The sequence below is a fragment of the Vulpes vulpes genome, chromosome 1, assembly GCF_048418805.1.
Source record: "Vulpes vulpes isolate BD-2025 chromosome 1, VulVul3, whole genome shotgun sequence".
Classification (NCBI taxonomy): domain Eukaryota; kingdom Metazoa; phylum Chordata; class Mammalia; order Carnivora; family Canidae; genus Vulpes; species Vulpes vulpes.
This window is the reverse complement of record NC_132780.1, coordinates 101,080,485-101,093,337: the sequence shown is the minus strand read 5'-3', so window position 1 is coordinate 101,093,337 and position 12,853 is coordinate 101,080,485. Positions and strand designations below refer to the sequence as shown.

General features: G+C 33.8%; 1 long non-coding RNA gene across 1 annotated transcript in view; it reads left to right on the top strand.

The window, feature by feature from the left end:
- LOC140593952 (uncharacterized) overlaps positions 1–9,796 on the top strand; it is a 35,199-nt gene extending 25,403 nt beyond the window's left edge. The window contains exons 2-3 of the long non-coding RNA XR_011994443.1: positions 8,342–8,379; positions 9,751–9,796. This is a non-coding gene — a long non-coding RNA (uncharacterized lncRNA). The remainder of the gene's footprint in view (positions 1–8,341; positions 8,380–9,750) is intronic.
- Positions 9,797–12,853: the final 3,057 nt, after the last annotated feature.

Below are 12,853 nucleotides of genomic sequence, written 5' to 3'. Positions count from 1 at the left end.
CGACGCAGGACTAGATCCCAGGAGGGATCATAACCTGAGCCGAAGGCAGATTTTCAATCACTGAGCCACGCAGGTGCCCCCAGAAGAAAAAAACTTGCTTTAAGTTTTATTTGAAGGAGAATTTTTAATGCTTGAATTTGAAGTTAAAAGTCAACAGCTAATTAACAGTTTACTATTGGTATAAAACAGGGTCAGAAGAAAATATTTTCAAATATCAACCTATAATCAATCAAAGATGTATATACATCAGATGAAGTCTTTCATTGTACAAAGTGATTGCAAGGGCTTGGTCTACAAAGTTTTTTTTTTTTTTTTTTTTTGGTCTACAAAGTTTGTTCTAGATTCTGAAAATTACATATGAATTATCCGTGAAACAATGATTGCCTGGGATTCCTTTCAATGCATACAAAACCTAGTTTATAACTGAGTTGTGGGAAGTTGCAGAAGTTTTTGTTTTCTTTCAATATTTACTCCCAACCAAACTTTTTTTTTTTTTTTTTTTTTTTTTGGTAAGAGTAAAAGCTTGGTTTCCTGTCATGTGTTGCAAGGCTTAGAAAGAGACTTGTCAATAAATGTGTCTCTAATTGATTTCTTTTGCTTGAACTCACATAATTTTAAATAACTATTAAAAGAGGTAACATTTAACTAAACATTTACCAAATAAAAGGCAGCATGCTAAACAAACAACAGATATTATTTAATTCCCATAATAGTTCTTTGAGGTATTATATATCAAGTTAAGGTTCTGTGCAGCTGAAATTTACAGAAAACTAAAAGTAATAGTAGCTTAAAGCAGAAAGATGCTTATTTCTTTCATAACTGAAGAATTTATATGATGGTTCTATTCCATAAAGTCCCCATAGACTGAGGTTCCTTCCAACTGACTGTTCTATGGTAGGGGATGGTGGAGTGGTGTGGTTGAGGTTAGGAAGGAAGGGTAGGAAGAAAGGGATGAGGAAGAAATCAAAAGGAGGTAAACCAGAGATACCCAGAAACACATGATAGCTTTCATTTGTTAGAACCCAGCCTCATACATAAATACCAAGGAAAGAAAAAAAAGAAATATAGTCTTTGTTTTGGAAGATCATACGTCCTGAAGAAATTCTATGAAAAAAAATAGATATTGTTGAACAACTAGCATATTTATCAATATGTTTTAAGGGGACAGAATCAAGAGGTGTAAAATTATAATTTTTCAAAGTTGATATAATAAATGGTTGAATGCGTTTAGACACAGAGTTGATTTCCAGATACAGGTTTTTCTTTAAGTTTTTTTTTTCAAACTTAGAAATTCTGATGACTTTACATTTGGGTTATTTTTATACTATGTGTTATGGTTACCAAGATTATAATGGGAAAGAATGATAAAAAGTGAAACACAGAAAAACCTCTCCGAGAATAATAAATACCTTAATCCCACCAGTCAGAAATGACAGTAGCTACTGATTGGGATGCATTACCTTTTAATCCATTTGTCATTCTGTGTGTTCTTCATAGCCTATCAGGAATAAAGACAATGAATTCTTTAGAAAACAAGTCATAGTTGTAAGTTGCACTGCGTAATTAATTTATGGCATATATCCATATATGTAGGTCTTGCAACATGCTCCATTTGTATTGCTTAAACAGATAATAAAGAAATGTCAACTATAAAAAATAGCAGATATTAAATGATAGATGAAGTGGAGAGGGCTAGTAGTTGAACTAAGGGGTGCTGAGTTATAAAGATTACATATATTTTGAGAGCTCACACATTTCATTATTTTCTCTATATTTAGTAAAAATGATTTGACATATATTTCAATTATATTTCAAAATATTTTTGCTAATACCAAGGAAAATGTAAGTACATGCATTACTCACCAAATCTGAATAAATGTGATTTGCAGCCTCTTGACAATAAGTGGTCACATAAATTCAAGGTTAGTTGTCTTAATATCTACTTGTTCCAAGAGAAGCTCTTTGAGAGAAGTCTGTTCACAGTAAATAAGAAAATCAGTTTATTATATGACCACACTTCAAGGCATATAATTTAAACAAATTGTTTTAGTTCATTATAGTAATGATGATGTGGTATTTATGGTTTCCACTTTAAAATTTGATAATTGGATTATAGTCCTTAGTAATTTACCATGCGTATTCAATGAAACTAATGCTTATGACTATCCAGATATTCAGTAATTTTTTATGTACAGTAATCTTTCATGACATATTTAACATATTTTTGTTAAGATATCTCAGAGAATCTAGTTTTACCCCATTTTTGCACATGAGGGAATGAAAAGTATATTGTCCTATTCAATTTAACATTAATTTCGAGGAATCCGAGTTTGCTTCTCCCAAGCACATGGAATACGAAAATTGTAAGCTTTCTTGCAACGTGGTGGGAACGTGTGACCATTTCTGGCCAATGGGCTATAAAAAAAAATTAGTAGGTGTCATTTCTAGGATAGATTATAGAACAATAGTTGGGAGTTTCCCAGATTCTCTCTTCCCGAGTTGTAGAAAATGTCAATCATATTGTTGAACCCCAGTCAACCTGGACTTACGGGTAGCTACTTAGAGCATTGTCCCTATCATCCAACTCTCTTGCATTGGACACTTAGTATAGATTAAAGAAAAAAATAATAAGCTTTGTTGATTTAAGACATTGAGATTTTGATTGTTAATTTTTCTGGCACCGAAACTAACATGTTCTGTTTAATAGAGCTTGAAATAATTGAAGCTTTTAAGTTTTACTTATTTTTTTTAATTTAGTCTGCAATCATAGGAAAATAAATTTTGAATATAATACTGTCTTATGTACAGTTTGTTTCTGGTGTGGATCCAATAATTTCCTTATTAGTTTATAAAAATGTAATTAAAAGTGTGTTATAAATAAGATAAATAAGCAAAATAAATTTTATTGTTCTATAAATAACTACTTATTTATTTAACATAGTATTTTAGCATAATGTTTAAATAACTAGTATGGAATCAGAGAGATCATACGTTCACCTGTTGATTCACTAGAATGCAAATTTAGTCACAGTTATATTCAATATTCATATCTAAAATGAAAATTCTTTTAACAGTGTCATCGTGTTATTCCTTATTCAAAGCTTCTGGTTAACCAATTTGTAAAGCCACTTAGAAAATCAGAATTAAACAGAAAATCACATTTCTCATATGTTGCATAAATTTAAAGGACAAAATTCCAACTTTCAATTCACAGCCAAAAATATGATTTTAAAGCATTAAATTTGAATATAACTTACGAAACTATGTTTTGGGTATGAGTTGCTTTGAAGACTAGAAGCAGGATTATTTTAAAGGAAGAGCAGAGATGAACTCCTTTCTCATTATTTCAGACAGCACAGTAATCTTTCATGACATATTTAATATATTTTTGTTAGGATTTCTATGTTGTCTCAGGGAGTCTAGTTTGATCCTGTTTTTGAACATAAGGGAATGAGAAGTGCATTGTCCCATTCAATTTGATACTAATTTCAAAGAATCCAAGTTTAAGTAAAGAGTGGTATATTTAAAACTAAAGCAGTAGTAAGCTCCATTATGAAGCCCTTCAGGTTTTCTCAGGTTTCTGTAAGAAGTAAGCCTTAATGTCCTCAAACATCCATTAAGCATAATAAATTAACTGCTTTTCTGTGCATCTATAATGGTACTTGTTATAGTCTATTCTTTTTTTTCCATTCTTGAAATAATTAATAAAATAGTCAAATCATTTTCTGTATTGGTAGAGTTGTGAAGGCCTTCAAGACTCACTCCATATTACAAATGGAATAAAATCCAAGCTTCTTAAAATGGCACATTAAATCCTCCTTGACTTGGTCTTGGACACCTTGCCCAGATTTGTCATCAGCCCCTTCACTCTAGCCTGCAAGAATTGCTTATAACCCTCCCCCAACACAGTGATGCTTCTTGCTTGTATTATTGAAATGTTTGTTTCTGTCAGTTCCATTTAACAGCTTAACATGTATTCATTTCTTCCAAATAACCATCAGTGATCATCTTCTCCAAGAGGAGGCTAGCTTATTGCCTGTTTTTCTTGTTAAGACTTGTCCAGAAATACCAGTAAGTTTCACTATCTTTTTTATTGTCTCGTGTTTCTCAAGGGCTAGGGAATCTGTATATGCCGGTGTGCTCCCACCTGACTGCATCCCCATCTACCATGGTGAGGATCTTAGTCATTTGAGAAGCTACACCATGACAAAGGTTAGCACCATGCCAGCGGTTGTCACCATCCCATTGACCACAACAGTGTAGTCCTTGTTGATATCTGACCAAGTGACACAGTTCCTAAAGCTCATTTCTAAGGCCACCTCTCATTCTAGGTCTTTTTGTAATCCTTTCACCCCTCAACCAAAGCAAAAAGGATGGTGAAACAGAGGCAAATACAGCTTATTAATTTGGGAAGTCGTCTTAGGAAGCACAAGTGAATGAGTTGGGAAAGTGAGACAATGAAGGAAGGAAAAGAATGTGTCAATCATTTTACCAGTGTGGGAAACAGGGCTGCAATTACAATGGAGACACTCGGAGACTCTCTATGGGATGCATTTCACAGTGATCTCAATGGAAAACAGGACTACCAATGCCAGCCCTTATTGGTTGAGGATTCTTCTGCTGTTGGTGTGTTAATTCACCATTTTCACCTTGAGCCTACAGTGATAGGTGGAGTAAGCTCCCAAAGTGCTGGAAAGTCTTGAGGCAAAGGATTTCAGATGAGGTTATCAGCCTGCTGGATACTTTGGACCATAGCTGTAGCTGAATTTAGATGAATCGAGCTGATAAAGGCATGGAATTTACAGTGTCTGCTATATTATCTCATGACTTCTTTGCATAATGTCACATATTTATAACTATCTGTATTTATATTTGCCACGCTAGACTGAGAAATTTGAGAGAAAATTATGCATGACAGCCCCTGGCACATGTTGTTCAGTGTGATAACTGTCAACAAGTTCTATGGATTCAGTTTCCCAACTGGTTCTTGAATTTGCCTTCCAAAATCTCCTAGGAACTCTACACATTTCCCTATTTTTTTTTTTAACCTGAGTAGAATACCTTCATGGCTGACTTTCCTATTGCTTGTCTTGCTTTTCCTTTATCCAGCTTCCTCATTCCTGCAATAGTGATTTTTCTGAAGATTCCACTGTTTAAACTTCTTAATATATCATGCAAATTCCTCATGTTGTATATTAATAGCCACCATTTATTAAGTCGGTATGTATAAAACCAATTCGGAGCACTTTGCAGAAGTCATTTTATAATTTTACCAACCGAAAAAAATATTCACAGGAAAAGACTTGACTTTGGGGAAGTCAAAGACGTGACTTTTGGGGGAAGAAAAAGTTACAAGGGCTATTGCTCTTTGTCATGCTTATATGTAACATAGGCCACACTGGGCTTTAGTAAAGATTGAGTTTTTGTAGCATAACTAGTTCACATTTCTTGCTTCTAATCTCCACCTATTACTTTAGGATCTTACCGATGTGACACTCTACAGAATTTCCTCCAGTTTTTCTGATTATTGTTTAGAAGTGACCCATGTGAGTTTATGAAACTAATCTGTTAGCTCACATGGGATACAACAGACTCCTATAGATGCTGCTGCTAAATGAAAGTCCACAAAGTGTCCACCTAATAGGACAATGTGGAAAAACAGCATATTTTTTATTTTTTCATTTTATTGAAAAAATACTATTATTTTACATTTGGGTTTTTTTTTTAGCATTTTTATCTGAAAGTGTTTTAAGTTTCTATTCACAGGTCTTTCTCTCTTTCTCTAGAAAACACAGTAGATCTTGAAAGTTTGCATTTGAACCACTGTGAAAGGCAGACTTCTGCTCTACTCAGAGACAACATTCCTTTTCATGCTGAGGATATTGTAACTTAGCCATTGCCTTCCATGTGCCAATCAAGAGGCTCTGCATTGGTTGGTTCACCAGCGTATATGACACAGTCACATCAGCATCCTAGGAAACGATGTGGTTAAATTTCAATTGCAATTGCTCCTGAAAGTATATGCACTTTATAATTTTCATTACACAATAAAATAAGAAAAATATGAAAAGTACAATTCTTATATAATTTTTATTTTACCTTCCAATCCATATTTGAATGTATACAAAATATAAATTTTGAAAGCTAAAATGAATAGAAATTTTATGAGAATAAGTTGAATTATTCAGTTCCCATACATTTAAAAGTCTGTTCCAAATATATACTTTTCATACAATGTATAATATCACATATGAAGGAAAGATTACTGTATGCTGATATGCACCCTGGGAAGGTCATGGAGTTTTTTTTTTAAGTAGAAGAGGCTAAGGTACGTGACTGACTAAAGATCAATTCAGAAGCATGTGTTCATTTTGAGGGGATTTAGAGTCATGGTTGTACAATGGCTTAACCTCTTCAATAAAAGTTGTTCACAGAAACCCACAAAGCCATATTTGCCACATTTCTGCTAGAAGTGGCATAGAATTTAGAGCTGGGATCGTATCTTTTAGAAGTCAAGCTTTCTAGCACACATAATAGATTCTTTTTGAAATTTCTTTATCCTACTGTGGAATAAAAAAGATATCCTTCAAAGAGAAAACCTATAATGGTCCCTTGTCAGGAAGGTCATGAAGAGGACTTTTGCTTTAGAATACATAAACCTCAGACTCCTTGCTATCATAAATTTCTATGAATTAATGCTATTTTAGTTCTTGTCCCTAGTTCATGTCTCTTACATGATTCATTGTCAGTTTACCTCTGTGTTTGTTATAGTACTTGCTCCAGGTTACCTTCAATATAAGAAAGATCAATTGGTAAAAATAAAATGAGGTTAACCTTATGATGAGTTTCTTTAACACTAAACATTAAACCCACCCAGAGAAGAGAATATTATTGAAACTAGCCAGACATATAACCCTGTAACAGATAATCTGCAAGATAGGTAATCCACAGCCAGGTGATTACTAGACTGGACCCTGGAATTTTAGTACAAAGATAATAGAATTTAGTTTATGTGCATGCTTTTATGTGATTTTGTGATTTTTGCCAGCAACATGTATGTGAGGTACTAGAAAACTGATGTTATCAGGGTGATCCTGCTGATGAGATACAGTAAAAGAACTACAGAACTCATCTGAGTTTGTTAGGTCTGTCAAATCCAAATTTCTATCAACATTAGTAGGGACATGTCAATAATAACAGGAAATGTCTTCATAGTTGAAGGTACTTAAAGCAATAGCAGATTTTGAGTAACTAGTCTTGGTTTAGTCACTTAAAAATTATTTACTTGAGTGGGGGTAGGTGGGCAGGCAGAGGGTGAGGAAGAGAATCTCAAGTAGATTCCATGCTGATTGTGGAGCATGATGTGGGGCTTGATCCCATGACCCTGAGATCATGACCTGAGCCAAAACCAACAGTTTGATGCTTAACTGACTGAGCCACCCAGGTGCCTTGGTTCAGTCAATTTTTAAAATGCCTCACTTTAAGCAACTGATGTTACTTCCTCATCTGCATAGTGAGGTTATTTATTTATTTATTTTCTGCATAGTGAGGTTATTAATAGAAGTTTTCTAGGGCCATTATGAGGATTTCAGTAATTAAATGTGAAAATGTCTGGTACATGGTAGGAAACTCAGTAAGTCTTAGGTAAGCCTGAAACTATTCACTAAAAATTAAGAAAAATATTGCTTTATCAAAAAGGACTGTGGAATCCTTCTTGACATGCTTGCTATCATGCAAGCATCAGGACATTTTGACTCCTTATAAAGAAATGGCTTTTATTTATATGAATTTTGCTCAGCAACACCTTTTATTTCATCTGTGAATCTTGTGGTATTAGTATTTCCACATGTCCTCCCCAACTTTTACCATAACCTTCTCCTATGGTTTGTGCCCCATCGCATCCTGTTTCATTATTTTCCTCAGGTACATCCTGCATTTAATCATCTAAGAATTCATCCATAAACCTGGTCACAATCAATCTACCCTGATGATACATACATGGCAACTAAAAAATGGAGATGGCAAAATGGAGTTTGATACAAGGATAAAATGAGATTCTGAATTTATGTGAAGCATAGATTTAGATTTTGGTAAAGGATAGGATTTAAACATGTGTTTTGTACACACTGTTTGATTTAACAAAAAACTAAAAAGCAAAGCAAAACTTTGAGCATTTTTATATTAGATAGGGCTCATTAGACTTATCAAAATATTCTATATTATTATAAATGTATCTTTTAGAAGTTGGGTTGAAAACTATTGACATTGTGGCTAGTAGATATTGATAGGTTATTTTCTTCCTTTACTAATTTGTTTTTTTTTTTTTTTTTCTGTTTTGAAGCCAAAGATTGTGCCTGTCAGTGCCACTTAGTGGAACAAGTAAGTGCTAATTAACTTGAGGCTTTTGGGATTTCTTGACCTGAAGTAGCCTTTCCCCAAGCTAATTTAAGCATTTTGATTGTATGTTCAGGGAAACTGTACCATCCCTTTAAAATGGTGATTCCTTGTTTAAATGGGCATATTTTGCAGAGTTGATGATTCTTCATATACACAGACTATACACATTTGGACTTTCACGAAATATGGATGATGTCTGAGTTATAATTGAATTTCAAGGTCTTAACATTTACTTTTAGTTGTTTGCATATGACATGTTTATTCCATTCTGATTAGTAAATTAGTGAGACAGGAGTGGGTGTCTCAAGGCTTTCAAACTCAGAATTCAAATTCAAAACCAGTAATAATTTTTTAATAGATTTTATGTATTCGTTACTGGGAGACACAGAGAGAGAGAGAGAGGCAGAGACACAGGCAGAGGAAGAAGCAGGCTCCATGCAGGGAGCCTGACGCTGGACTCGATCCCAGGTGTCCAGGATCACTCCCAGGGCTGAAGGCGGCACTAAACCACTGAGCTACCTGGGCTTCTCTCAAAAACAGTAATTAAATGTAGGTTCTGAATGTTATTACATGTGCTCCTTGGACAAACTACCTATTCTTCTATGGCTCAATTTCTTTCTTCTTAAGGTGTCTATAATATCATTTACCAAATTTAAATATTTAGATAATATTAGCAACTAATTGTTATTACTGATGAGGTTTTTCACAAATATACTGAATTAGGGCTCATTAACATGTCTTAAAAAGTGGTATATTATCATTTTTATAACATTAACAGTAGTTATAGCTAAATTTATTAGAATTTTATTATATACAAAGCAATTTTATGTACATTATTTCATTTGATTCCCAAAGCTTATGAGGTTAATTAGTAAAGTAGAAAAATAATTATGTAATTTTACAAATGTGAAAGAAGTGAAGTTCATAAAATGATTTGCTTGAAATCACAGATATGGAATTAGGACAAGAACCCAGGCAATTTTGCCCTCAAATTTCAATATTTCCATCAAAATATGCTAGAAGTTATAATAATTTTTTAATTTGAGGGAACTAGTTCTTAGAAATTATGTTTCTCTTACTACATAAAGACAGCAAACAGTTAAATGTTTAAGCATTGTGAAGTTTCTATCAGTTATCAGTTATAAAGAAATAATGACAGTCTAACTAGATGATCCTTCTCTTCTTACTGTTATTGTATATTAACCCAGAAATACATTAATATCTTTCTAGTTCTATATTCTGAAATGAATTTGTTACATAGACAACCTAAGAGTTCTGGATTATTTTTGAATAAGTTATGTAATATTCATACATGAATTGGTATTTATAAGTCAACTTTTTATATTCGTACAGGAGGTCAGAGTGGTAATTGTGAGTCAGAACTCAGGACCTGAAATGGGTAAGGTGACTTGAAATGAGATGTTTAATTTGCAAGACAAAAAAATTAAAATGTGGGTGTATGCTGAATGCCTCTGTCATATAAGATTCAACTCATGCATATAGCCAACAAGATCCTGGTTCTCTTGTACTAATTCTTTTACTGTATTCTATATGCTATATAATAAAATGGAAAGGATAACAGCTGCTTTCCACATTTGAAGTAAAAGCAGATCTTAAAGACAACTGAATATTAAAATTTCTCTGAACTTCCTTATCTTCAGGAAAGGTTATTGTAAAATCGGAATGGCATACTTATTTTGCATGTTATAAATCGTCAAATTTTGATATTTTACATCTATGTCTATTATTAGAACCCCAAATTAAATATCTATTTAAAGGTCAATCATTATACCACTTCACAGTGGCCAAGGGAATTCTTAATAGCTTGAAAAGCAAGAGCTATATCAGCATGATACGATGTGTGTACCATTTTATTAGGTAGACAAAAACACAAAGACAAAAGCAAGAGAAAGTTAAATTTATACATATATAGTTATATAAACATCTATATCATGTAGTATTTTTGAATTGATGGACCATCATTTGTACCAGATAATCACTGTGATTCTATTTCATTTAAAATTATCTTAATAATAAAAATGAATTAGAAGTTAGGAAAATGGATTTATTTAATGAATCCCTAATTCTATTTATTACTTTATATCAATTTTAAGAGTTTCTAAAATACACCTAGTCATGGAACCATCTCAACCAAACAGAAAATAAATGAGAATTATTCTCTAAAACAATACATCAATCCACAGAAAGTTAAAATGAATGTTTATTGGGGAGGATCTGTCTGTGGCCACCAGAAATGAAAAGAGAAAATTTCTGAAATAATAGCCTTGAGGAACCAAAGATCAGGTCTGGGAAACTGCAATGAGTATGCCAATCCGACGGGAAAAGGAAGACAAAATCAGGGAACAATAAACAAAGGTTGGTTGATGTTAGGTAAACATGGCTTGAACTAGAAGGGGGCCAAAGCCAAAAGCAAAAATGAGCATTTGGAAAGATGGCTGTAAATGGCACTGGGGTTTATTTGTTGCTGATCAGGAATTAATGAATAGATTGAATTGGCTTATACGTACAAGGCTAGGGACAATAATCACTGCCTTGGAGTTTTAGTGAGGAAAGTTTTTAGGAAGGATTTTCGTCCACTTTGTGAGAAAGAGAAATAACTTGATTCTTATACAGATGATTCATGGCTGCTACAACGGATGGTGACAAGGAATAATATTTAATGATGTTGCACAAGTTCTGAGTGATATTGCTTGACCACTTTATGGTCACAGTTCTATGAATTACAAAAATCAGCAGTAAAAAACCACTATGACTAGTTGTAGGCAACCAATAAATATTTCCATTACTTCATTTCTTCCTATAATTTCTACTTTTCCTTCAAGAGCACTCTAATGCAATTTTCTGTCAAGTCATCATACCTCCATGTCTCCTCTACCCTTCCTTTCTCCCTAGTATACTTTTTTCTACGCTGACTATGCTCAAATGTAAGACAGGGAAAATAAGATAATGATTGGTGTTATCCACATTTTGAATATACAGAACCTAAATCATAGTTTAAAATTTTATCTAGTTCTGAAAGTGTTATTTAGGGACATGGAAGAAGCTTCATTCCTCTTGTTATTCAAAATAGTTTCTTACATTTGTTACTATATATGATTTCTTACAGAAGTGTGTTAATTTACCCTATATTTACTCTAACTTAGTAGCAGTAGTTCTCATTAAAAGGGAATTTTACCATTAGAATACCCTTCTCTCTTCTAGAAAAAAAATATGGGTGTTAAGTCTCTAGTATTGAACATAAGAGTAGCTTATTAAAACTTCGGGATAGAATGTAATGATGTTGCCAGGGTTGTCAGGAATATTGCTCACTGTGACAGCTAGAGTTGCAAGATGTCCTTCAAGATTCCCATTTTGGTATAGACACATTATATGCTCCCTTCCTCTTGAATATGGTGAGAACCTGTGATGTGGAGGGACATGTCTAAAGAGTCGCAGAAGGAGAAGAGAATGTGGTGACAAAATTTTAAAGAGGTAATGGCTGAAAATTTCCAAGACTGATGAAGACAATAAGCCATATGTTACAGAAAACCTATGACTCCAAAGTAGAATTTTTTTTGAAGATTTTATTTATTCATTCATGAGAGACACACGGAGAGAGGCAGAGACACAGGCAGAGGTAGAAGCAGGCTCCATGCAGGGAGCCCGATGGGGGACTCGATCCCAGGACTCCAGGATCACACCCTGAGCCAAAGGCAGATGCTCAACTGCTGAGCCCCCCATCCATGCGTCCCCCAAAGTAGAATGTTAAACAATGTATCTATATAGTAACACAACAGAGAAAAATTGCAGAAAAGCAGACAAAAGAAATTTTAACATGCCCCTAGAGAAAAACAACTTATACCTTCAAAGGAACAACAATAGAACTTAAGTCTATTTTTCAACAACAGTGATAAAAGCTAGAAGACAAATTATATTTTTTATCTTTTTTTTAAAGATTTTATTTATTTATTCATGACAGACAGAGAAAGAGGCAGAGACAATGACAGAGGGAGAAGCAGGCTCCCTGCAGGGCGCCTCATGCTGGACTCCACCCTGAGATGGGATCAGGCCCTGAGCCAAGGCAGATGCTCAACCACTGAGCCACACAGGCGTCCCTATATTTTTTAAAGGGCTGAAATAAAATAACTGTCAATCTAGAAGTTTAAAGCTAGAAAAAAAATTATCATGAAAATGAAAGAAAGCATTTGCAGATAACACAAAACTTGAAATAACTTACCATATGTAGAACTGAGCTAAAGAAAACACCAAATATTGCTCTTTCAGCAGTGAGGGTATAGAAGCAAGGAGATACAGGCAGAAATTAAGGCTAAATATATTGGTGAATCCAAATAAATATTGCTTCTATCAAAACAGTGATAATAATAAAGCGTCGATGAGTTTACATACACAGTTAAAATGCCTAAGAACAGTGCACAGAAATCGGGAAGGGCAAAGA